Below are 27,857 nucleotides of genomic sequence, written 5' to 3' on the forward strand. Positions count from 1 at the left end.
AGATTACTCCTTTTTTTTTTTTTGCCATGCCAAGTGGCTTGCAGGATCTTACCTGGGGTTTGACCAGGGATCAAACCTTCCCCCTTGGCAGTGAAAGTGCAGGGTCCTAACCACTGGACCACCAAGGAATTCCTGAGATTATTATTTTGAAATGATAGATTTGTCAATACTTAAGAAATGACTTAAGTATTAATAGCAGACCACCTTACCTGCCTCCTGAGAAATCTGTATGCAGGTCAAGAAGTAACAGTTAGAACTGTGCATGGAACAACAGACTGGTTCCATATTGGGAAAGGAGTATGTCAAGGCTGTATATTGTTACCCTGCTTACTTAACTTATATGCAGAGTATATCATGGAAAATGCTGGGCTGGATGAAGCACAAGCTGGAATTAAAATTGCCGGAAGAAATACCAATAACCTCAGATGCACAGTTGACACCACCCTTATGGCAGAAAGTGAAGAACTAGAGCCTTTTGATGAAAGTGAAAGAGGAGAGTGAAAAAGTTGGCTTAAAACTCAACATTCAGAAAACTAAGATCATAGCATCTGGTCCCATCACTTCCTGGCAAATAGATGGGGAAACAATGGAAACAGTGACAGACTTTATTTTCTTAGACTCCAAAATCACTGCAGATGGCATGAAATTAAAAGACACTTGCTCCTTGGAAGAAAAGCTATGACCAACCTGGACAGCATATTAAAAAGCAGAGACATTACTTTGCCAACAAAAGTCTGTCTAGTCAAAGCTATGGTTTTTCCAATAGTCATGTATGGATGTGAGAATTGGACTATAAAGCAAGCTGAGTCCCTGAGAATTGATGCTTTTGAACTGTGGTGTTGGAGAAGACTTTTGAGAGTCCCTTGGACTGCAAGGAAATCCAACCAGTCCATCCTAAAGGAAGTTGGTCCTGAATATTCATTGGAAGGACTGGTGTTGAAGCTGAAACTCCAATACTTTGGCCACCTGATGCAAAAAGCTGATTTCTTTGAAAAGACCCTGATGCTGGGAAAGATCGAAGGCAGGAGGAGAAGGGGATGACAGAGGATGAGATGGTTGGATGGTATCACCGACTCCATGGACATGAGTTTGAGCAAGCTCCAGGAGTTGGTGATGGACAGGGAGGCCTAGCCTGCTGCAGTCCATGGTGTCGCAAAGAGTTGGACACAACTGAGTGACTGAACTGAACTGACTGAAGCAATAACTTAATCATTGACTGGCAGAACTGTTGTGTGGCCTCTTTGATTCAGTCCCCAAACCACAATGCAGTAGAGGAGCTCTGTTAGGGGAGGAGTCAGGTCACTTGTTTTTTGAATTGTTGAGGCTGGTTGGTATTTTTTATATATATATTTTCCTATCTCCCCATTCTTATCAGTTCTGGAAATTTTTTTTTTTTTTTTTAAGACCAAATAGTTACTGGGGCTTTGTTTCTAAGAAGCTCTCTTTTGTAAGTCTGTTTCAGGATGTTTTATGCTTTTTGTCTGAAGTCAGTTTTCTTTGAAAAGAAAAAAAAAAAAGCTTTGCATTTGCTAACCTCAGAAATCCCTCCCTGTAGCCTGCAGTTTGCATCTTTTTCTGATTGTCGTTGGGTGCTGTCTGTGACTTCTTTTCTAAGAAATAATTTTGTTTATTTTTGGTTGTGCTGGGTCTTTGTTGCTGCGAGGGCTTTTCTTCAGTTGTGGCGAGTGGGGTCTACTCTAGTTGCAGTTCATGGGCTTCTCGTTGCAGTGGCTTCTGTTGTTGAGGATCTGGGGCTCTACGGTATGCGGGCCTCAGGAGTTGTGGCACGTGGACTGCATAGTTGTGGCTCCCGGGCTCTAGAGCACAGGCTCAGTAGTTGCCGTGCAGGGCTTTAGCTGGTCTCCGCAGCATGTGGGATCTTCCCCGATCTTGGTTCAATCCTGTGTCCTGTGCATTGGCAGGCAGATTCTTTACCACTGAACCACGAGGGAAGCCCTGGACTTCGGATTTACCATATTCTTTATAATGAAAGGATATGGAAAGCAGCTAAGAAACTTTTAGGATTTTTAAAGTCAGAAAGACAGAAGAAAATGATTTAGAAGTAACAATCATAAACCGCATGGATAAACCCAATTTACAACAACTTAGATTCATTAAAAAAAATGCATTAGAATTACTTTTCCAGGAATGTCAGAAGAATTCCTTTCTCAGTTGTGTCATCTCTGGTGTCCTTTTTCTCCTTGTTTTTTGTAGTTGTAAAATAGCTTTTTAACAGGGTCATGGAGATAGGTATTAATTATTGCTATACTGTTGAAGAAAACTAAAGGTTTTATTTTGAGTATGTTAGATGTCTCTTCTTTCCCCAGAGTCTTTATTTGACAATGACTATTACATTAAAAGTTCTTCCTGATTATAAAGACCATAGGTCTTTATACAAGTTAAAACATTACAGAACCATGTTATAACTTCACTTGTCCTAGAGTCAGGTAGACAAATTTCTTAGCTTTGCTAGAAGACCATGCTTTATCTAGTAGGTATTTGATAAATATTTGTATTAATTATGAAAAGATAAAGCCTGCTTATTCGGGCTTTCAAAGAATTGTATGTAATCATGCTTTTTTTTTCCTGATATAAGGCATAGTACTTAACTTTTAAAAACTTAAATAAGTCAGACTTCCACAGTTTTTCCAAGTGCTGAGTAATAAAGAATTTGGAGGTTTGTAGAAGAGTAGCAATGACTGTTTTCCCATACTCAAAAAGCTAAGGGTCAATGGCAGATTTGGAGTTAAAATGGTGATAGGAGAGGTATTTTGTATTGCTGTTGCTGCTAAGTCGCTTCAGTCGTGTCCGACCCTGTGTGACCCCATAGATGGCAGCCCACCAGGCTCCCCCATCCCTGGGATTCTCCAGGCAAGAACACTGGGGTGGTTTGCCATTTCCTTCTCCAGTGCATGAAGGTGAAAAGTGAAAGTGAAGTTACTCAGTCGTGTCCGACTCCTAGCGACCCCATGGACTGCAGCCTACCAGGCTCCTCCATCCATGGGATTTTCCAGGCAAGAGTACTGGAGTGGGGTGCCATTGCCTTCTCCCTGACATTGCTTTAGGTAAAGATAATCAGCAGAGTTTTGTTCAGTTATGCTAGTGAGATCTGGTCTTCACAGTTACCTTAGCTAGGCTCTGATTGAAAATAAGCCTGAAGGAACCACATTGAGGCAAAAAGGGAACCAACTTTCTCTCTAAGGAGAAAATTTTTGCTTAATTTTATAGGCAGATGCCTTTTGAGGAAAACGTTGATAGTTAAGCCAATACAGATTTTGGCCATGATTTTAGCATGATATCCTCACTTTGCACTTATCTTGCCTTTTGTTATGTAGATTTTCCTCCCTTGTGTTGTGTGGTGGATTTGAAAAATAGATTCTCTCTCCCCCCCTTTTTTTTTTTTTTACTACTTGGATTTACCTTAAAATTATTCATATTCTTAAACATTTAATTAGAATAGTTGTCATTTCTAGTTGTAGAAAATGAGGAATTTAGCAGTTTTGTTTGCTGTTTTCACTCACCCTTTTCATAAATTTCAGTTCAGTTCAGTCGCTCAGTCATGTCCGACTCCTAGCAACCCCATGGACTGCAGCCTAACAGGCTCCTCCGTCCATGGGATTTGCCAGGCAAGAGTACTGGAGTGGGGTGCCATTGCCTTCTCCAATTTTGTATTGTGCTGTGATTATTTCATAATTTTTAATAGATAGAGCTAAATTTTATAATAGTTTGGATGAACTTTTTTTTTTTTTTAAGTGAATCCGTATAGTTTTAGTTATTTAACCAGTCCTATTGACAAGTTGACTTAGGATCACAGTCTCTTGTTGGAAAAAATAAAACAAAAACCTGGAAGTATCACCTGCTAAACTGACCAGTTGTGCTTAATTCTGAGATTCTGTATGTTCAATGGTTTTTAATCCTTTTCTTTGCTAAATAATTATCTAGTATTCATCCTTTACACCCACTGTGAAACACATTCTTTTTGGTGCAGTTTTATTGTTTGAAAAGTTGATATTTAAGCATTTGTAGTTTTATCTTCTAGAAGAATGTTTAGTGTTTTGTGGAGGATTGTTGATCTGCTGGTCTAGCTCTGTTGGTTGCTCAGCTCAGTTGGTAGTGAATGTGATGAATTTAATGAGTCCAGGGTCATTGAATCAGTCTTCCTAAGGACCAGTTAACTTTGTTCTACCCATATTTATGCTACCGTCTGCTGATCATCCCACTCACAAGTACACTAGGTCATGGGGAACACAGTCAAGAAAATGAGGCTAGAGTAAGCTGGTCCATGCCTAATCATTAAATTAACAGATATTATTTATTGAATAGATTTCATTGCTAGGTAGCACAAGACATTATCCTCACTTTACAGTTTACGAAAGCACTGGTGACTGCTGAGCCCGCGCTTCAGAGCCTAGGAGCCTCAACTACTGAGCCAGTGTGCCACAGTTGCTGGAGCTGGTACGCCTGCAGCTCTGGGTCTGCTACAAGAGAAGTCACTGGAGTTAGAATCTCCTGCACCACAACCGGAGAACCCCACGTGCAGCAACGAAGACCCAGTGCAGCCAAAAATAGCTAACTAAATAAATAAACAAGTGTGTTTTAAAAATGAAGTGAAAGTAAAAGTGAGAGATATTGCCAAATCGCCTTCCTCAAAAGGTTAGACTCTTTGTGCTCAGTCACTCAGTCATGTCAGACTCTTCGTGACCCTACAGTTTTTAAGATGCTACCCAATTTTTTCTGTACATCTGTAATGGAATATTAGCTGCTTTTCTACAGTGTTTTCAATCTTCTAGGAAGAAAATGTCTGTTTTAATCTAAATTTAATTATTCGTGAGGCTGAGCATCTTTTCATATAGTTCATGTACACTTGTATATTTCTTCAACAAATTACTTGTTTAGTCCTTTGTTCATGATTTCTGTTGTGTTGTTTATCTTTTTCTCATTGACTTGCATAAACTGTCTTTTGGAATATGTTGATTGTTAGGAAATATTTCAAAAACACTTGCAGTGAAAAATATATGGAAACTAATATAGATTTATAAAATTGAGATCATAAGAGAAAAAATGTATCCTGCTTTTAAAATTTACTATTATATGTGGATCGTTTTTCCATATTTTTAAATGTCTTGAATATTTTTCCATGTCGTTAAATATTCTTCATAAACATGATTTTAATTATTATTTGTTTTTAACAAATGAAATTGTTACTTGGTTTTATTTTTAATTTGTTATCCAGAGTATGAGTGAACTGTACAATTTTTAATGATTAACTGGCACTTGGGTGGTTTGTTTATACTCTTTTATGATAAGTAATTTTACAACATATATACTTTATATAAATCTGTATCTGTTACTCTAGTATATATAACAGTAAGACAGTTATTAAGTTAGATAAACCTTTAAGCACATTTCATATGTATGATGAATTTCTTCTTGGAAGTGCTGTGCCAATTTATGCTCACTTCTAGTGTGCTATCATTTCACCATACATATATAAATTATATATATATTATTTTGAGAGGGGGTAGTAGATTACTTTCACTTTTCACTTTCATGCATTGGAGAAGGAAATGGCAACCCACTCCAGTGTTCTTGCCTGGAGAATCCCAGGGACAGGGGAGCCTCACGGGCTGCTGTCTGTGGGGTCGCACAGAGTCGGACATGACTGAAGCGACTTAGCAGCAGCAGCAGATTACATGTAACATAAAATTTACCGCTTTGGCCATTTAAAAATGTGCAGTTTGGTGGCATTTAGTACACCTCACAATATTGTGCACGTCATTATGTAAGTGCTTAACAGTTTCATCGCCACAAAAGGAAACCTCCATCCTTCGAACAGTAGTCATTCCCTATTCCTCCCCCCGCCAAGCCCCTGCCAACCTCTGACCTACTTTCTGTTTCTTTGGATTTGCCTATTCTGGATATTTTTGCCTTTTCATACTTCAGGAAAGTTAGAGATACCAAGGGAACATTTCATACAAGGATGGGCACAGTAAAGGACAGAGAAGCAAGGACCTAACAGAAGCAGAAGATATTAAGAAGAGGTGGCAAGAATACACAGAAGAACTATACAAAAAAGGTCTTAATGTCCCAGATAAACATGATAGTGTGTTCACTTACCTAGAGCCAAATATCCTGGAGTGTAAAGTCAAGTGGGCCTTAGGAAGTATTACTCCAATCAAAGCTAGTGGAGGTAATGGAATTCCAGCTGAGTTATTTCAAATCCTAAAAGATGATACTGTGAAAGTCCTGCACTCAATATGTCAGTAAATTTGGAAAACTCAGCAGTGGCCACAGGACTGGAAAATGTCCATTTTCATAACAATCCCAAAGATGGGTAGTGCTAAAGAATGTTCAAACTACTGTACAATTGTGCTCATTTCAAGTGCTAGCAAGTTAATGCTCAAAATCCTTCAAGCTAGGCTTCAACAGTATGTGAACTGAGAACTTCCAGATTTAGAAAAGGCAGAAGAACCAGGGACAAAATTGCCGACATCCACTGGATCATAGAAAAGGAATTCCAGAAAAACCTCTACTTCTGTGTCATTGACTATGCTAAAACCTTTGACCTGTGTGGATCACAACATACTGTGGAAAATTCTTAAAGAGATGGGAATACCACAGCACCTTACCTGCCCCCTGAGAAACCTGTATGCAGGTCAAGAAGCAACAGTTAGAATTGAACATGGAACAACAGACTGGTTCAAAATTGGGAAAGGAGTATGGCAAGGCTGTATATTGTCACCCTGCTTATTTAACTTATAAGCAGAGTACATCATGAGAAATTCCAGGCTGGCTGCCCCAGAAGCTGGAATCAAAATTTCTGGGAGAAATATCAGTAATCTCAGAAATGCAGATGACACCACCTTTATGCAGAAAGTGAAGAGGAACCAAAGAGCCTTTTTATGAATGTGAAAGAGGAGAGTGAAAAAGCTGGCTAAAACTCAACATTCAAAAAACTAAGATCATGGCATCCAGTCATATCACTTCATGGCAAATAGATGGGGAAACAATGGAAACAGTGACAGACTTTATTTTTTTGGGCTCCAGAATCACTGCAGATGGTGATTGCAGCCATGAAATTAAAAGATGCTTGCTCCTTGGAAGAAAGTTATGACCAACCTGGATAGCATGTTAAAAAGCAGAGACATTGCTTTGCCAACAAAGGTCTGTCTGGTCAAAGCTATGGTTTTCCTAGTAGTCATGTATGGATGTGAGAGTTGGACTATAAAGAAGAATAGACTATAAAGCTGAAGAATTCTTCAGCTGAGTGCTGGAGAATTGATGCTTTTGAACTGTGGTGTTAGAGAAGACTCTTGAGAGTCCCTTGGACTGCAAGGAAATCCAACCAGTCCATCCTAAAGGAAATCAGTCCTGAATATTCATTGGAAGGACTGATTCTGAAGCTGAAACTCCTATATTTTGGCCACCTGATGTGAAGAACTTACGGGTGAAGATAATTCTCTTCTCTTATTGAGGGTAACCTGACAGGAGGCTCACAGATTCTTAAATCTGTTCACCTGGGGAAGAAGACTGTTGGGTGCTTCCTGATAAGCTGTGGTTTTAAGTTTGGATTTAGGGACATATTAGTGTTCTGGGTGCAGCCATGTTTCCTTCTCTGAGTTCTGCTTCAGTACTCATTCTGTGAAGCTGCTATGTGCTGTCAGTTTCATTCAGTAGAGGCTTCCTTTTGGTGAAACATTTGAAAATTTCCAGGGCATTTCTGTCTGTGTCTTGTTTCCATGGTTAAAGATTTAGATGGGATTCTTGCATGTTTAGGAGTTCCTTGGTGGCTCAGACAGTAGAGAGTCTGCCTGCAGTGCAGGAGATCTGGGTTCCACACCTGGTTTGGGAAGATCTCCTGGAGAAGGGAATGGCTACCGACTCCAGTATTCTTGCCTGGAGGATCCCATGGACAGAAGACCTGAGGGGCTACAGTCCGTGGGGTGGCAAAGAGGTGGCCATGACTGAGCAACTTTCACGTATGGATTTTTTTTTTTTTTTGCCTCTGTGCTCCATACAAGAATATGGTCATAAGGAATGTTTCCCGTATTCTTTACACATATTTACACACTCAGTGCTCTCAGTAAACCTGTGAAATAGGTATCGTTATCTATATGATACAGATGACAAAACTGAGATTATAGGAGAGAGACCTTGGCCAGATTAGTTAAAATTCAACAAGACATGGAACTAGTATTTGAATTTAGATTTGCCTGCCATTAAAATCCTGTTTGTTCCACTATGTATTATAACACAGTACCTTCCTTAGCTTCCTCTGGATGAGAGGTCCATTCAGATCTGTGAGGCCTGTCTGCTTTGGAGAAAGAGATACAAGTTTATTCAAATTGTGTTCATGAATTCCAGGAGGGATTGGTTTTGAATGATAAATTTTTGTGTCTCTGTAGCGCCTAGCCTAGAGCTGGGTGGCACACAGTGGGAAGGAACTCGTGAAGGTTGAGAAGTTGCTTGAGTATGGAATAATGTAGTGGTGCCACATAATAGGCAAGTGTGGGGTAGACAGTGTCTCTGTCCCATGGTCGCTGAGTGGAGAAAACATCATTCTGTGCCTGTTTATAGCTTGGATTTTTTGAGAGGGTGTGAGTATGATGTTAGGTTTTGAATGAATAGTTTTGATTAAATGCCCTGCACATTTAGTAAATATCTGTTGGTTTATATGTTGATGAAGTATGGGGATATTTTCACCTTGAGAGACAACTAAAATTTTTGGCTTGACACATTTTCTTCCCTGTCTGTGGCAGCAGTATATTCATTTTCAGAATTCTTCTTTAGCCTGATTTTGTAATACATTGACTAGTTTGGTGTTGGCTGCCGTAATAAGAACTGTGCTATAATTAGCATTTCTGCTTCCTGTAACAGTTTTATGGATTTGCTTTGAAGAATCATAAAAAAAAAGAAAGTATTATTGTGATAAATATTTCTTCAGGAAGGATGCTTTATACAGGGTGATATTCTAAATGTGAAATCCCAAATAACCACATTTGAAAAAAATATCTCCACAAGACTGAAATGGCCCCAGAAGCCGTCCCCCCAACGCCCATTGTCAGGGTAAATTATCAGTAGATCGGCAAGGATAGAACTGAATTGCTAAGAGGAGACTGAAACCTGAGATCATTAAGCATTTACATAGAAGCATTTAATTCCTCTGAATAAATTCAAGTCTCATGGCCCAGACAAATTACACCTTAGTGTTCTGAAAGAATTTTGGGATGATTATAATGATGATTAGTCACTGTCAGTAATCTTTAAGGAATCATAGAATTACCACAGTAGACATATTTTCAGTCTGAGAAGAAGGTAAGAGCTTGGCATATTCCTAGTCAAAATCTCGGATGGTTTATTAAGGATGTAGTATGAGAATTTAGAAAAGAAAGCTGTGATTATTAGGAGCCAACATGGACCCACTAGGATGTGTTGGTGACTTAATAACCACCTTTTCTTTATTAAGGGAGTAAACTTCTAGAGGAGGGGAATACCGTCAGCTATCATTTTTTGATTCAAGAATGTTTTGAAGGGAATGATTAGAATATAGTTGGGGTTAAGAGATTTGAGTTGTGTGGTGAAATAGGAGATTCCCAGGCGACTCAGTGGTTAGAATTCTGTGCTTTTACTGTTAAAGCCCTGTGTTTAGTCTCTGGTCAGGGAACTAAGATCCTGCAAGCCGCCGAGGGCGGGGGGAAACCTAAAGAGGGGGAAAAGAAATAGGTGATGCAGAAATACGGTGGGATAGAAGGGAGGACTTAATAGCAACACAAAAATGCAAGGCTTGTAGTTGTCTGTAAATTGGATTTATGGCAAAAATGTGGTCTGGTTGACAAAAAGTTTTGGTTTTAGCCAGCATTAATAGCTACTGTTGAAAGAGTGAGTGGATAGTGTTGTTTTAAACGATGTTAGACCACATCTTTCTAGATAGATTTTAGTTCTAGGAGCTCAGGTGGTAAGGGACCTGAAAATATGATATGAACTACTTTCAAAGGAGCAGATTTGTTTTTTGACGAGTTAATAGCTCTGACAATAGCTTCCACAGAACAGTTCCAGGAGAACTTGGAGAAATGGCAACATTGTTGGAATACCGTAGATTTTGATAGCATTCATTTGAAAAAATGTAAATTTTGGCTAATCTGGCAAAGAAAAGTATGAAGGTCATTCTAGGCAGAGAATAGCATCTACAAAAAGAATGAAGGCATGAGAAAGCATGCCACATTTGAGGAACAAGTGAGTTAGTACAGATGCTGTGTAAAGAGGGAGAGGTGGGTTATAGGAGGTGAAAGTGGGGAAATTGGCAGGTGTTGTATATGAAGGTGGAGAAACTGGAATCCAGGAAGATAAAAGTGATTTGCATAAGTCTTGATTGTGTATTGAACCAGGCCTAGAATTCCAGGCTTTCTTCTGTCCTTTCTGGAGTTCGCTCCATCTTTCTTTTCTTTAAGTATGTTGTTCTACATTTAGTTTAAAATGGCCAGGGCATGCTCTATATTTATGAAAGGATTCTAAATAATCATGTAAGACTATCCTTTACATTCTTTAATAAGCTAAAAGAACTTAAGTAGCTGTGATCTATAAGCAGTATAACTTTCCCAGTTATCAGTGCCAGATATTATGGTTTTAACTTTTAGAGACCAGCAGCCTATATTCTGGGTCATGCTAGAATCAAGAACTCTTTCTACTTTTCCATGCTATTTGTTTAAAAGAGGATTCTTTCTTTGCCTAGTTCAAATGATAGATGCTTGGATTAACAGTTGCAGCTATAATGATCATTTATAGCTGTGCAAAGTAGAAGATAAGTTTATTAAGACCTTGTGGCAACTTTGCTTGTGACTGGTCTGGTTGTAACTTGTTGTTCCACTGCAGACAGGGGTGAATTTCACATGGGAAGCAAGTTCCTGAGGCCTGTTTGTTCCTTAGTCACAGTTCTATCCAGGGTTGATGTCTAGTCTGTATACCATATGTGAATATGTATATGGCCAGCATTTGTCCTGACTGGTTGGTGCCCACATTGTATTGATTGTTAACTATTTTGAGAATCATGTCTAACTCTCACCATCCATCTTTCCTCATTTTATGCCAGATATGAAGTTTCTCTAATTTGTTTGTGGTTTATTCATACAGAGAAATTGCTACCTTTTCTTCTCAGGCTCTTAAACAATTTTATTAAAATAATTCCTGGAGAGACTTACCTGATGGTCCATTGGTTAAGAATCTGCCTTCGTAACCAGTTAACCAGTCTGCAAGGGGACACAGGTTCAATCCCTGATCTAGGACCTAAAAGTGCCACATGCCCTGGAGATAGCATGTGATCTGGAGTTGCAAATCTGACACTGCAGTGCTGCGCGCTGCAACGAAGAACCCGTGTGCCATAACTAAGACCTGATGCAGCCAAATACATTCATAGTACAAAAATTCCTGGAATCAAAATTTTTAAAATTATGAAGACACTATGTACTATTTTCCTTTAGGTCCACTTAGTGATTGGAAAGCTAGTTTCAAACATTTATGTGACAGTTAAGGAAATCTGAACACTGATTAGATATTTAGCTTTAAGTATTCTTTTGGTCAAATTTTTTTAGGTGTATTAATAGAATTGTGGTTATGTTAAAAGAAAAAGAAGTCTTATTTTTAGAGACACATGGTGAAATATTGTAGATATGTCTAGATTTGCTTTAAAATAATTTGGTATGAGGGTATACGGAGAAGGCAGTGGCACCCCACTCCGGTACTCTTGCCTGGAAAATCCCATGGATGGAGGAGCCTGGTAGGCTGCAGTCCATGGGGTCGTGAAGTTGGACTCGACTGAGTAACTTCACTTTCACTTTTCACTTTCATGCATTGGAGAAGGAAATGGCAGCCCACTCCAGTGTTCTTGCCTGGAGAATCCCAGGGACGGGGGAGCCTGGTGGGCTGCCGTCTATGGGGTCGCACAGAGTCGGACATGACTGAAGTGACTTAGCAGCAGTAGCAGCAGCATGAGGGTGTACAGATATAAAGTAAGATTGGACATGCACTGATATTTGTTGAAACTGGGTGATGGATACAAGATAATTCATTGTACTTTTATAATAAAAAGTTAGAAAAAGTTTATGTATTTTTAACCCCCCGAATTTATAAAATTATAATTGGATTTAAAATTTTTTCAAAGGTATATTATTGGCAATTATAACTTCTGATTGCCTTGAAATAATTAGAAGTACAACTTGGGATTAATATGGGCATACCTCATTTATGCGCTTCCCTTTATTGGGCTTCACAGATATTTCATTTTTACAAAGTCAAGATTTATGGCAACCCTGCATCAAACCAGTCTGTCAGCACCATATTTCCAACTGTATTTGCTCACTTCATATCACTGTGTCACATTTTGGTAATTCTGGCAAGATTTCAGACTTTTTTCATTATTATTATATTTGCTCTGGTGATCTGTGATTAGTGATCTTTGTCTTGCTGAAGCCTTCAGTGATGGTTAGCAGTTTTTAGCAGTGAAGTATTTTTAATTTAGATCTGCATATTAACTTTTTAGATGTAATACTGTTATACACTTACTAGACTACTGCGTAGTGTAAACATAACTTTTATATGCATTGGGAAATGAAAAAATTCGTGTGACTTACTCTTGCTTTATTGTGATAATCTGCTTTATTGAGGTGGTCTGGAACCAAACCCACAATCTGTCTCAGGTTTATCTTTGTACAGGCATGTTAAGTCGCTTCAGTCATGTCCGACTCTTTGTGACACTATGGACTGTAGCCTGCCAGGCTACTCTGTCCATGGGATTCTCTAGCCAAGATGATTGGGGTGGGTTGCCATGCCCTCCTTCAGGGAATCGTCCGACCTAGAGATTCTCTTAATGTGTCCTGCACTGAAAGGTGGGTTCTTTACTACTAGTGCTACCTGGGAAGCCCAGGAATGTCTGTACTTCCAGCCATAGCAAAGAAATTTGACCTTTTCATTTATGTAATATTTAAAAATATGTTTTAGTGTAGCTTTTTGAAATATTTAAAGTGGTGCCCCTATCATTACCATTTCATTTATGGGCCTCTAGTTGGGAGCCGTTAACTCTAAAAAATTTTTTTTCTATCTTTTGGCCATATCATGTGGCATGTTGGATATTCTTTCTCTGACCAGGGATCATACCCTTGTCCCCCTCAGTGGAAGGGCAGAATCTTAGCCACTGGATTGCCAGGGAAGCTCCTTGGCTCTAAAAATTTTGATCAACCTTGTTTGTATTTAGATTTCTTAATGCAATTGTATTAATATTGTAATTAATAAGGAATTCTTTCTTTTCCTGTGTATATTGCTTTAATGGTTAGATTGTATCCCTTTGCCTTAATGGACCTAACCTTTTTTAAAGCATTTGCTTTTCTTCTTTTTCTTGCAGTTATAAATAGCTTTACCATGAGAAATAGCTTTTCTTAAAAATACTCCTTGAGTGCTATTTTAGTGGGGGCTAGTTTTTTTCCTGGTGCCTTTTGGGTGGTATTTTAGTGGATTTAGCAGATCAAAGGGTTGGTTTTTTTTTTTTTTTTTTTTACAGTTTTTGTGATGTTGTGCTACTTTGGTTGAGCTTCTTTCGAAGGTGTTACTTTGTGGTTGGAACCATTTCAGTGTTTAAATCTCGACTGCTGAACCAAAGTCTTAAGGCATGTTAACAGTCTCGAAAAAATGATAAATTGGATCTCTTGAGCTTTCATTGGAAACAGGTGGAAGGATGGAAATGCATTAACTGTAAATCTTGAAGTCAGTTTATTAAGCTACTGCTGTTTAATTTAGAGAGCTGTATAACAGAGGTGGCATTTGAATGAAGTGTTGAAGGATAGGAACGACTTAAAAGTTGAGGATGTGAGTTGTTGTTTAGTCGCACAGTTGTGTCCGACTCTTTTGCAACCCCATGGACCATAACCTTCCAGACTTCTCTGTCCATGGGATTTCCCAGGCAAGAATACTGGAATGGGTTGCCATTTCCTTCTTCAGGGGATCTTCCTGACCCAGGGATCAAACCTGCATCTCCTTCATTGAAGGTGGATTCTTTACTGCTGAGCCACTGGGGAAGCCTTAGGATGGTGGGGATGGGTAAGAGGTGGGTGAACATGGAACTCTGGGGCATGTTTAGGCAATCTTGAGTCATACTCTTTGGCTATAACATATGCTATTTAGAGTACAGTAATGGAAGCTAAGATTAAAGAGTTAGTTAGGGGAACAAGTAAAATAAATAAGAATATACCAGGTAGACTGTGAAAAAATAATAGTGGGGAAAAAATGATGGTAATTGATTGTAATAGCTTGAAGACTATTGAGAGGGTAACAGGCAGGAAGGCCAGGGGTCTTCTTTAAGCCCTGGGGATCAAATCTATCCCAGTTTTTCAGGATACAGTTCAAAGGAGTGAGGCTGGAATTGTTAGCTCCCATCTGTAAGAGAAAAAAAGCTACCAGTGCCATCTTTCTACTGGAGGCGTCCCTCCCTTCTCTAGATGGGGGTGTAGACAGTCTGTACACCAAAGCTTTTCTTTCCTGGTCGGACTTAGTCTGTCCCTTACCGACGCAGGCGTCATACTCGTCCCTCCCTCGGTGGTTCTACCGCCGAGACGGGGTGGGGATGCACCAGGGGTAGACCTGACGGCATCCCTGACTGATGTCCAGCTCCTCACCATTAACCTTGCTTGCCTCTGATGCCACCCGGGGTGCAATCAGAGTAACCTTCCGGAATGTCTCCCAAGCTGAGACCGCTGGGGGAAACATTTGTCACCTGAGTGCCTGTGCACGACCCTGAGTATATTCCTGACCACAATAAGACTGATACCAACATAAAACTGAGATGTTCCTTCCAAGCGTCACCACACCAGTATAAGAGCCTCCTCTGGTCCACTAAGAGCCAGTGTTACTAAAGGAAAAAACCCATTGTAGTTCCAATCTGAGTAACCTTTAACCTCAGAGATGTTCTTGGAGGTAGAACTCCATCTAGCTTCTGAACTTATGATTCCTAGCGAGGCTGGGCACTTCCTGATTACCAATCCAAGTCTGGGACCTAAGTCACAGTACACAGTAATGGCATAGATCACAAGTCCCTTGAAAGTCTGTGGTCCAATAGATTAGGTTAATACTTCTCATTCCCAAGGAGTTATGAAATGGTCAAAGAGACCGAAAAGTTTGACCAAGAAAGGAGAGTTCGGTCCACACGCTTTGCCCATTTCTGGTCAGTCCCCAAAGGAGACATTGGGAGCCTCTTGGCATTGGCAGGTCGGTATAAACTCCCAACAGGTTTCTGCCATAAGCCGTATGAGATCACTGTGGAACCGCAGAGCAGGGCTCCTCACTTGGTTGGTGCAGGGCGTTTCATTCATTCACACAAGCACACCGTAGAGTTAGTAAATTACAGCAGAAAATGTGTTCTCTAGGAGAACAAAGAACTAGAGCTCCAAGCATCCTTACCTTGTCCTGAAGGATCCCGGATGAACCCCCAAGACGAAAGGTTGTTGTTGACCCACGAAAAGACACCGGAATTCTTGGCCTCTGGAGGAGAAGAATTCAATCCAGGGCCAGAGACGAGGCTTGATCGCTCAGAGCTTTTGTGTAATAAAGTTTTATTAAAGTATAAAGGAGATAGGGAAAGCTTCTGACATAGGCATCAGAAGGGGGCAGAAAGAGTACCCCTCTGCTAGTCTTCAGCTGGATGTTATATAGTCACTAGCAGTCTGTTAGGAGAAGGCAGTGGCACCCCACTCCAGTACTCTTTCCTGGAAAATCCCATGGACGGAGCAGCCTGGAAGGCTGCGGTCCATGGGGTCGCTAAGAGTTGGACACGAGTGAGTGACTTCACTTTCACTTTTCACTTTCATGCTTTGGAGAAGGAAATGGCAACCCACTCCAGTGTTCTTGCCTGGAGAATCCCAGGGACGGGGGAGCCTGGTGGGGGGTCTATGAGGTTCCACAGAGTCAGACACGACTGAAGCGACTTAGCAGCAGCAGTAGCAGCAGTCTGTTAGTGAAAGAAAGGAATGTCTTAAAACTCAGAATGGCACCAGGCCCCTCATCCATAAGATGTATTTGGGGATAATCTTGGCACCAGACGATTCATTCCGGACCATAAAACGATTGACTTGAATCTTGTAGAAGGGCAGATTACCATACAAATAATTTCGTTTACATAGATTAGGGGAACAATATCTGAGTATAACATACTGGTTTGTCAAGTAAGTTCTGAGCCATTAGGTAGAACGGACTTGAAGGCACAGTTTGGGGTAATTAACATAGCTTAAGACAGACATTTCCATAAGAAAAATGCATTGGTTAACTCAAGGTTTGAAAATAGTTAACTTCAGGTGAAACCAAGTGTCATTATGGCAACACATTATTTTAAGAGAAACCTCCTTTTAAATTTGTATAGAGAAGGGAAAAAATATTGCTAGTTTGTTTCCTCCTGCCCCTTAAGAGAGATAAAATGTCTGACACTTGCAGCCTATTTCCTCCCTTTGGAGACCCCTGGGGTTACCCTCTCACTATCAGCTGCCACTATTGCTTCTATAAATAACTCTTGCAGGAAAATTACTACTCTGTTAGTCATTCTGTTGGGTCCTCATTTTAGCAGACCTGTAATTTTCTAGGAAAAGTAGGGTCAGTGTTTGTAGGGTTGTTGATATAAGTGGAACTGATTCATTTTCATAGTCTGTTCAGATAAGAGACTACGAGAGATACAGAAGACAATGGACGTTCAGAAGGCGGAGAGGGGAAAAAAAAATGAAGTAACGTTGGCTTCTTGGGCTCTTTCTAAGAAGCTTTTCATCTAAAGCTTCAGCAACAGTGGTGGCTTTTAGTCTTGGTTTTCTTCCAAGGACTGATAGAAGGCCCTAGTCTTATGTGTTCATGTTACTCTTACTAAACTCAGTTACTGGCAGGTTGGGCCCCCAGTTTAACCTCATCTATTACTCCCTCTGGATCTCTAGTGCCAAGAGAAGACTCTGAGGGGCCATCTTTGTCGTAACTGCAACATGAAGATTGATGGTGCTTGGAGCAGTGAAAGGATCCAGGGGACCTGGGTTGCTTTAGTTGGCGAGGAACCCCTCTTATGACCTGTGGGTTGAGGATACTGCTTTGTTTCACAGTGTCAAACTTGAGGTTTTAATGGTTTTTTAACCTTCTGATGAAGATTACTTACTCTTAACATCGTGATGTACTTCGTAACAGCTCTAAATTCTAAAGTTTTAAGAGACATCTGCTCTCATGCAGTAGGTGTAAAGAACATTGGGTGGGGTGTCTGGGGGGGTTTCTAACCCCATTTTGCCTTATACTCATTGGTGTCTTACTGTCTCTGGGCCAGCTTCCTTATCTGTAAAAGCCCTCTGAGGGTTGTGGTGAAGCTTAATGAAGTAATGGATTTCAGGTGGTATATATGTTTTTTCCTTTTTCTTCTTCAAGGTTTCTCATTCCATATCTTGCCAAGCGAGTAGGAAATATGCAGAAGTAATGTGTAGATAATTAAGAAAAATTTGGGTTCATGTAATTGACCTTTTGAAGACGAGTGCTTTTCACTTAAAAAGATATATAGAAAACTGTGTCCTTACTGCAAAATTCAGGCTTAAGAAAGTAGGGAAAGAAGAAAGTAGGGAAAACCACTAGGCCATTCAGACCACTAGATGTACATCAAATTCCTTATGGTTGTACAGTGGAGGTGATGAATAGATTCAAGGGATTAGATATGGTAGATAGAGTGCCTGAAGAACTGTGGACAAAGGTTCATAACATTGTAAAGGAAGCAGTGACCAAAATCATCCCCAAGAAAAAGAAATGCAAGAAGGCAAAGTGGTTGTCTGAGGAGGCTTTACAAATAGCTGAGGAAAGTGAAAAGCAAGGGAGAAAGGTAAAGATATACCCAGCTGAATGCTGAATTCCAGAGAATAGCAAGGAGAGATAAGAAGGCCTTCTTCAATGAACCATGCAAAGAAGTAGAGGAAAACAATAGAATGGGAAAGACTAGAGATTTCTTCAAGAAAATTTGAAATATCAAGGGAACATTTCATGCAAGGATGGGCACAATAAAGGACAGAAACGTTAAGGACCTAACAGAGGCAGAAGAGATTAAGAAGAGGTGACAAGAATACAGAAAAACTATACAAAAAAGGTCTTAATGACCTGGATAACCACAATGGTGTGGTCACTCACATAGAACCAGATATTGTGGAGTGTGAAGTGGGCTTTAGGAGGCATTACTATGAACAAAGTTAGTGGAATTCCAGCTGAGCTATATCAAATCCTAAAAGATGATACTGTTAAAGTACTACACTCAGTATGTTAGCGAATTTGGAAAACTCAACAGTGGCCATAGGACTGGAAAAGAAAGACAATGCCAAAGAAGGACAATGCCAAAGAACGACATTGCCAAGGAAGGACATTGCCAAGGAAGAACATTGCCAAAGAATATCCAGACTGCTGTACAGTTGCACTCATTTCAAATGCTAGTAAGGTTATGCTCAAAATACTTCAAGCTAGACTTCAACAGTATGTGACACAGAGAAATTCCAGATGTACAAAATGGGCTTAGAAAAGGCAGAGGAGGGTCAGGATGGGGAACACATGTACACCCATGGCTGATCCATGTGAATGTATGGCAAAACCACCACAATATTGTAAAGTAATTAGCCTCCAATTAACAGAAAAAGAAAAAGGGAAAAAAAAAAAAAAAAGGAGGGGAGTAGAGGCACCAGAGACTAAATTGCCAACATTTGGTGGATCATAGAGAAAGCAAGGGAATTCCAGAAAAACATCTACTTCTGCTTCATTGACTGGGCTAAAAGCCTTTGACTGTGGATCATGACAAACAGTGGAAAATTCTTAAAGAGATGGGAATACCTGAACACATTACCTGTCTCCTGAGAATCCTGTATGTAGATCAAGAAGCAACAGTTAGAACCAAACATTAAACAAAGAACTGGTTCAAAACTGGGAAAGGAGTACAGCAAGGCGATAAATTGTCACCCTGCTTTTTTAACTTCGATGCAGAATACATCATGAGAAATTCTGGGCTGGATGAATCACAGCTGGAATCAAGATTGCCAGGAGAGAAATATCAACAACTTCAGATATGCAGATGATACCACCCTAATGGCAGAAAGTGAAGAGGAAGTAAAGAGCCTCTTAATGAAGGTGATAGAGGAGAGTGAAGAAGCTGGCTGAAAACTCAACATTCAAAAAACTAAGATCATGGCATCCAGTCCCATCACTTCATGACAAATAGAAGGGGAAAAAGTAGAAGCAGTGACAGATTTTATTTTCTTGAGTTTCAAAATTACTGTGGATGGTGACTGCAGTAATAAAATTAAAAGACGCTTGCACCTTGGTAGGAAAGCTATGACAAAAACCTAGACAGCATATTAAAAACCAGAGATCATCTTGCCAACAAGTCTGTATAGTCAAAGCTATGGTTTTTCCAGGGGTCATGTTCAGATGTAAGAATTGAACTGTAAAGATGGCTGAATGCTGAAGAATTGATGATTTCAAATTGTGGTGATGGAGAAGACTCTTGAGAGTTCCTGGGACTACAGGGACATCAGACCAGTCAATCTTAAAGGAAATCAACCCTGAATATTCACTGCAAGGACTGATGCTGAAGCTGAAGCTCCAGTACTTGGCCACCAGATTCGAAGAGCTGACTCATTGGAAAAGACCCTGTTGCTGAGAAAGATTGAAGGCAATAGGAAAAGGGGACAACAGAGAATGAGATGGCTGGATGACATCACCGACTTAGTGGACACGAATTTGACCAGCCCCAGGAGATAATGAAGGACAGGGAAGCCTGGTATGCTGTAGTTCATGCTTTATTCACTTGTGGTAATCTGGGAAGGGAGAACCATGCTGAGTCTAGTTGGAAACTGAACCTAATTGGAAACTGAATTTAGAGTCTTGGTAGAGTTTTCACTGTAAGGTAGTATTGGGTCATGAATTTCAAATACTTTTTCCTCCTAAGAGGAATTTTAATAACAAGGCAGGAAGTGATGTTTCTTTTCCCTTTTGCTGTCAGTGAGTAATATAGCTATGCAAGTCCCTTTTGTAGGTGATGAGTCAGGACTCCTACAATTGTTTTGGTGTTGAGTTAAATTTTAAGTTTTATTCATTTCAGTTTTCAAATACTGTGTTAATATTGTGGAACTATTTTAATACATGTTTCTTTGGTTTAAAAGAAATCACTTCATTGGAAATAGATGGGGAAACAGTGGAAACAGTGACAGACTTTATTTTTTTGGGCTCCAAAATCACTGCAGATGGTGATTGCAGCCATGAAATTAAAAGACACTTACTCCTTGGAAGGAAAGTTATGACCAACCTAGACAGCATATTCAAAAGCAGAGACATTACTTTGCCAACAAAGGTCCTTCTAGTCAAGGCTATGGTTTTTCCAGTGGTCAGGTATGGATGTGAGAGCTGGACTGTCAAGAAAGCTGAGCGCCAAAGAATTAATGCTTTTGAAGTGTGGTGTTGGAGAAGACTCTTGAGAGTCCCTTGGACTGCAAGGAGATCCCACCAGTCCATTCTAAAGGAGATCAGTCCTGGGTGTTCTTTGGAAGAATTGATGCTAAAGCTGAAACTCCAATACTTTGGCCACGTCATGCGAAGAGTTGACTCATTGGAAAAGACTCTGATGCTGGGAGGGATTGTGGGCAGGAGGAGAAGGGGACGACAGAGGATGAGATGGCTGGATGGCATCACCAACTCAATGGACATGAGTTTGAGTAAACTCCGGGAGTTGGTGATAGACAGGGAGGCCTGGCTTGCTGCGATTCATGGGGTCACAAAGAGTTGGACATGACTGAGCAACTGAACTGAACATGATATATTAGTCTTCTAATATTTACCCTTAAATTGGTATATGTAAATAGGAAGAGTTTCTCTTTGTTTTTTAATTTTTTTAAATTTATTTAGCTGTGCCGGGTCTTAGTAGTGGCATGTGGGATCTGGTTCCCTGACCAGGGATCGAACCCAGGCCCCCTGCCTTGGGAGCACGGAGTCTTAACCACTGAACCACCGGGGGAATCCCGAGTTTTTATTTTAATCCTGTACTTTAATATTATTAAAACATGTAAGTTTTGCAATATAGAAATTAGGAATAAGTTAGTCATTATAAATCCAAGTTGAAAAGAATCTCTTACCAACTGGAGAGAAATGTGCTATTATGCATATTTTTTTTACTATAATCTCTTTATCTTGGGATCATACGTGCTCAGAGTAGGAAAGTTAGAAAGTAGATAAAAACATAAAGAAAAAATAGTAATCATCCATAGTCCAGCCTTTTAAAAGTAACTTGAAAGTGAAAGTCTCTCAGTTGTGTCCGACACTTTTCGACCCCATGGACTATAAAGTCCATGGAATTCTCCAGGCCAGAATACTGGAGTGGGTAGTCTTTACCTTCTGCAGGGGATCTTCCCAAACCAGGGATTGAACCCAGGTCTCCCGCATTGCAGGTGGATTCTTTACCACAAGGGGAGTCCAGAAGTAACTTAGGCATGTTTAATATTTTGTGTATTTCTTTCCATAATTGTTTCTGTGTTGAATTACTTAAAAATACATCCTAATTCACTACAATGTTTACAGCAGCACTATTTACATTAGCCAAGACATGGAAGCAACCTAAATGTCTCTTGAGAAGTGAATGGACAAAGAAGATGTGGCATATATACACAATGGAATAGTACTTAGCCATAAAAAGAATGAATTAAAGCCATTTGCAGCAACACAGTCAGGAAACTAAGATCATGGCACCTGGTTCCATCACTTCATGGCAAATAGATGGGGAAACAATGGAAACAGTGACAGACTTGGGCTCCAAAATCACTGCAGATGGTGATCGGAGCCATGAAATTAAAAGATGCTTGCTCCTTGGAAGAAAACCTTTGACCAACCTAGACAGCATATTAAAAAGCAGAGACATTACTTTGACTACAAAGGTCCATCTAGTCAAAGCTATTGTTTTTCCAGTGGTCATGTATGGATGTGAGAGTTGGACTATAAAGAAAGCTGAGCACTGAAGAATTGATGCTTTTGAAGTGTGGTGTTGGAGAAGACTCTTGAGAGTCCCTTGAACAGCAAGGAGATCCATCCAGTCCATCCTGAAGGAAATCAGTCCTGAATATTCATTGGAAGGACTGATGCTGAAGCTAAAGCTCCAATACTTTGGCCACCCGATGCGAAGAACTGACTCATTGGAAAAGACCTTGATGCTGGGAAAGATTGAAGGTGGGAGGAGAAAGGGAGGACAGAGGATGCAGTGGTTGGATGGCACCACTGACTTGATGGACGTGAGTTTGAACAAGTTCCAGAGATGTTGAAGGACAAGGAAGCCTGGTGTGCTGTAGTTCATGGGGTCGCAAAGAGTCAGACACAACTGATTGACTGAACTGAATTGAACTGCAGCAACATGGATACAGACGTAGAGACGATCATACTAAGTAAAGTAAGTCAGACAGGGAAAGACAAATATTATATATCATTTATATGTGGAATCTAAAAAACATACAAAGGAACTTATTTACAAAATAGAAATGGCCTCCTAGACATAGAAAACAAACTTATGGTTACCAAAGGGGAAAATGTGGGGGGAGGGATAAATTGGGGATTTGCAGTTAACAGATACACACTACTATATATAAAATAGGTAAACAGCAAGAGCACGCTGTATAGCACAGGGAGTAGTATTCAGTATCTTGTAGTAACCTATGATGGAAAAGAATCTGAAGAATACACACACATATGCACACACACACATATATATAAACAATCACTTTGGTGTGTACCTGAAATATAAATCAACTGTGTGTGCTTAGTTGCTCAGTCGTGTCCGACCCTTTGCGACACCACGGACTGCAGCCCACCAGGCTCCCCTGTACACGGGGATTCTCTAAGTGAGAACACTGGAGTATGTTGTCATGCCTACACTTCAATAAAAAATAAAGTAAGCAAACTATCATTTTTTGCAATTTATGGGAAAGTTATATCATAAGTACTTAAGAACATCTGTTTCTTTGCTTTTATGTTCTTTTTTCTGATTTAAATTTTTTATATGATTTTTCTTATCATGTGTCATTTTATTTTTTTGAGATTGGTGGGACAGAAATCACAAAGTTAAATAAAATACCACTATCTTCAGGATGTCTCAAGTTCTGTAGTCAGGTACCATGTTTCATCTGAAGTGACATTCACAAGGCTTCTTGAGTGCTTTAACTGTGCCTCGGTTTCCTTTCTTATTTCTACATGATCATAATTAGGAAAAGATCATAATTAATTAGGAAAACTATATTAATCTTTATTACTCTCTGTTGAAGAAGACTCTTGAGAGTCCCTTGGACTGCAAGGAGATCCAACCAGTCCATCCTAAAGGAGATCAGTCCTGGGTTTTCATTGGAGGGACTGATGTTGAAGCTGAAACTCCAATACTTTGGCCACCTGATGTGGAGAGCTGACTCATATGAAAAGACTCTGATGCTGGGAAAGATTGAGGGCAGGAGGAGAAGGGGACGACAGAGGATGAGATGGCTGGATGGCATCACTGACACAATGGACATGGGTTTGGGTGGACTCCGGGAGTTGGTGATGGACAGAGAGTACTGGGGGACTGCGGTTCATGGGGTAGCAAAGAGTCGGACACGACTGAGCGACTGAACTGAACTGAACTGAACTCTCTGTATTTCTTCTCTTTGAGATTTGCAGCATCTGAAAGATTCTTTTTGTTATAGGAGTTTGTTGTGGTTTGTCTCTTGAGTGAGACCTGTGATGAATACTTTAACTTAAGGTAGTTGTTGGTTCCCAGATCCCTTTGAGAATCTGATACAAACTGTGGATCCTTGCTTTAGCTTTGTCAATCTGTTTCATTTGAAATCTTGGCTTGCCTATTGCACAGATAATATTAATACCTTAGATTGTCCTTTTACTTTATTGTGAAGTTATACTTGTGACACTTTTCTGTGATAGATTCAGTTTCCTGTATCTCATATATATATCTTTCTTGGTTAGTTTAGTTTTGGCAGAGAACCTTTTAAATTTCCACAAAGCTTGCTGTTGTCTCTCTTTTTTTAAGCAACTTTATTGAGATATAATTTACATACCATGAAGTTCATATCCCCCCAGTGTAGGCAACTACAAATCTACTTTCTGTCTTTGTAGATTTGCTTATTCTGGACATTTTGTTTAAATGGAATCTAATTTTTAAAATCTTTAAAATAAACTTATTATTTTAGAATAGATTTAAACTTACAGAAAAGGTGTGAAGATAGTACTGGAAGTTCTTGTATGCCTCACACGCAATTGCCCCCTAATAGTAATATCATTACACTCATTTGTCACAGTTAGTGAGCCAGTATTGACACATTATTAATTAAAGTGTGGATCTGTTTTCATACACTCTGCTAGATCTTTGAAGTGCACTTTCAAATTTGGTAATTCATGACACTTCATTTCTGGAAGATTTTGTTGAATTATTTTTTTGATCTTCCCCTTAATTTTCTCTTTATGGGATTCTGTTATTTGGATATTAGACTTCCTGGACTGACTAGATACTTTATTCATATTTTCTTAGTTTTTGCATAATTCTCCTTCTGTTCCAGTATTCCCATTCAGGATACCATATTATAAATAGGAGCTATGTTTGCTTAGGCTTCTTTTAGCTAAATCGTTCAACTGGCTTATTTTCTTTTAGACTTCAGCAGGCTTTAAAAATATTGGTCAACTGTTTTGTAGAATGTCCCTCCATTAGGGTGTATGTGATATTTTTCTTCTTGATTAAACTGGGATTATGGTGTTTTGAGAGGAAGATTACAGAGTTATGTATATCAGGAGTACACACATATTCTGAACATGACTTACCATTTTGACATTTATCTTGATCTCCGGGTAGCATTTATCAGATTTTTCCAATGTTTATCAGGTTTGTCACATTTGGTAGTGTTTGTCAGATTTTTCCTATGGGCAGCCCATACTTAAGGAGTGGGGAGTTATTTTCCACCTCTTTGAGAGCAGAGTATTTATTTACATAAATTATTCGGAATTTTTCTGCACATGAGATTTGTCTATTCTCCCTCTATTTATTTAATGACTTATTTATATTAGTATCACTCATGGACATTGATTTTATTCCTTGGGTTATAATTCAACTTCTTTATTATTACTATTATTATTGGCCGTGCTGAGCAGCTAGCAGGATTCTGGTTCCCAGACCAGGGATCAAACCCTGGCCCTCAGCACTGAAAGCGTGGTGTCCTAATTATTAGCACGCCAGGAATTTCCCTCAGCTTATTTATTTTGTTGTTCAAATTATTCTAGCTTTGGCCCTTGGAAGATGGTTCAGTGGGCTCTTGTGTCTGATGTGCCTGAATCATTGTGGGACTTTTTTGAATACTTCCTACTTTTTGGCACTACAAGATGTTCCAGGTTCCTCCTTTATACTTCCTGCTCAGTTAAAGAACCAGCTATTTCTCTATGTAGCCTTAAGTCATTTTATTGGAGAATAGTATCAGAAACCAAGATCTCGGTATTAGTTGTGCTCATTGTTACTGGGGTACTCTTGCCACCTAGCCTGATGAATAGTATTTTTGAAACTTCTTTTTCTGTATAGGTTTCTGTTTCCTCAGAGTTGCACTAATTGATCGATTGGGTGTGCTGTGCTTAGTGGCTCAGTCATGTCCTACTCTTGGCCACCCATGGACTCTATAGCCGGCCAGGCTTCTCTGTCTGTGGGGATTCTCTGGGCAAGAATACTGGAGTGGGTTGCTATGCCCTCCTCCAGGGAATCTTCCCAACCCAGGGATCAAACCCAGGTCTTTTGCATTCCAGGGGGATTCTTTACCATCTGAGCCACGAGGGAAGCCCTTGATGTCTTTCTTTAATTGTAGTCTTTCCCCAAATGCCTCATGATCTCTGGCTATGCATTCACATCTAAGAATAATGCACCAGGAAGCTGATTGGGAAGCTCTGTGTTCGTAGGTGGGGTTTGGTTACTGAGAGGTTAACTACAGAATTGATTTGGCTACATAGTTTTTTTCCTGGGCCACCAGTATCTCTGGGTCTTTTTTCTTGTGCTGGTCAGGTTCACGTAAAAGGCTCTTTAGATCTCTGCCTTGAAGTCATAATCCTTGCTGCCAGTTTTCTTGAGAGCCAAGGGTTTCTTGAAGAGAGGCCAAGGGAAGAGCTCTGGGGGTCTCAATGTTCAGTATGTAAATTTTCTATTTCCCTACTTTTATTTTTTAAAATAATTTTATTTATTCGTTTATCTTTGGCTCTGCTGGTTCATTGCTGCACAGGCTTTCTCTGGTTGTGGAGAGCAGGGGCTATTTTCTAGCTGTGGTGTGTGGGCTTCTCATTGTGGTGGCTTCTCTTGTTGCCAAGCGCGGGCTCTAGAGCATGTGGGCTTTAGTAGTTGTGGCACGTGCACTCAGTATTGGAAGCTTCCAGGCTCCACAGCACAGGCTCAGTAGTTACAGTGCATGGGTTTACCTGCCAAGTGGCATGTAAACAGTCCATGGGGTCGCAAAAAGTAGGACACAATTGAGTGACTGAACTGAATTGTTAACTATGGTTCAGTTCAGTCGCTCAGTCGTGTCCGACTCCTTGCGACCCCATGAATTGCAGCACGCCAGGCCTCCCTGTCCATCACCAACTCCCTGAGTTTACCCAAACTCATGTCCATTGAGTCGGTGACGCCATCCAGCCATCTCATCCTCTGTCGTCACCTTTTCCTCCTGCCCCCGATCCCTCCCAGCATCACGGTCTTTTCCAGTGAGTCACCTCTTCGCATGAGGTGGCCAGAGTACTGGAGTTTCAGCTTCAGCATCAGTCCTTCCAATGAACAGCCACGACTGATCTCCTGGTTGGATCTCCTTGCAGTCCAAGGGACTCTCAAGAGTCTTCTCCAACACCACACTTCAAAAGCATCAATTCTTCGGCGCTCAGCTTTCTTCACAGTCCAACTCTCGCATCCATACATGATCACTGGAAAAACCATAGCCTTGACTAGACGGACCTTTGTTGGCAAAGTAATGTCTCTATTTTGAATATGCTATCTAGGTTGGCCATAACTTTCCCTCCAAGGAGTAAGTGTCTCTTAATTTCATGGCTGCAATCACCATCTGCAGTGATTTTGGAGCCCCCAAAACTGATACTGTTTCCACTGTTTCCCCATCTATTTCCCATGAAGTGATGGGACCAGATGCCATGATCTTCGTTTTCTGAATGTTGAGCTTTAAGCCAACTTTTTCACTCTCCTCTTTTACTTTCATCAAGAGGCTTTTTATTTCCTCTTCACTTTCTGCCATAAGGGTGGTGTCATATGCATATCTGAGGTTTTTGATATATCTCCCAGCAATCTTGATTCCAGCTTGTGCTTCCTCCAGCCCAGCGTTTCTCATGATGTACTCTGCATAGAAGTTAAATAAGCAGGGTGACAATATGCATCCTTGACGTACTCCTTTTCCTATTTGGAACCAGTCTGTTGGTCCATGTCCAGTTCTAACCTTTGCTTCCTGATCTGCATACAGGTTTTCAAGAGACAGCTTAGGAGGTCTGGTATTCCTATCTCTTTCAGAATTTTCCACAGTTTATTCTGATCTACACAGTCAAAGGCTTTGACATAGTCAATAAAGCAGAAATAGATGTTTTTCTGGAACTCTCTTGTTTTTTTGATGATCCAGCAGTTGTTGGCAGTTTGATCTCTGGTTCCTCTGGCTTTTCTAAAACCAGCTTGAACATCTGGAAGTTCACGGTTCACGTATTGCTGAAGCCTGGCTGGGAGAATTTTGAGCATTACTTTACTAGTGTGTGAGGTGAGTGCAGTTGTGCAGTAGTTTCAGCATTCTTTGGCATTGCCTTTCTTTGGG

At 40.2% G+C, this 27,857-nt stretch overlaps 1 protein-coding gene and 1 long non-coding RNA gene across 2 annotated transcripts in view; one reads left to right on the forward strand and one right to left on the reverse strand.

Moving 5' to 3' along the window:
• DENND5A (DENN domain containing 5A) overlaps positions 1 to 27,857 on the forward strand; it is a 95,864-nt gene that overhangs the window by 7,305 nt on the left and 60,702 nt on the right. The window lies entirely within an intron of this gene.
• LOC120876480 lies at positions 1,182 to 6,181 on the reverse strand. Its single transcript, XR_005724179.1, has 3 exons — positions 6,070 to 6,181; positions 2,100 to 2,104; positions 1,182 to 1,192 (listed from the first exon to the last, which is right to left on the reverse strand). It is a non-coding gene; the product is annotated as an uncharacterized LOC120876480 (long non-coding RNA).

The sequence above is a fragment of the Oryx dammah genome, unplaced genomic scaffold, assembly GCF_014754425.2.
Source record: "Oryx dammah isolate SB20612 unplaced genomic scaffold, SCBI_Odam_1.1 HiC_scaffold_17, whole genome shotgun sequence".
Classification (NCBI taxonomy): Eukaryota; Metazoa; Chordata; class Mammalia; order Artiodactyla; family Bovidae; genus Oryx; species Oryx dammah.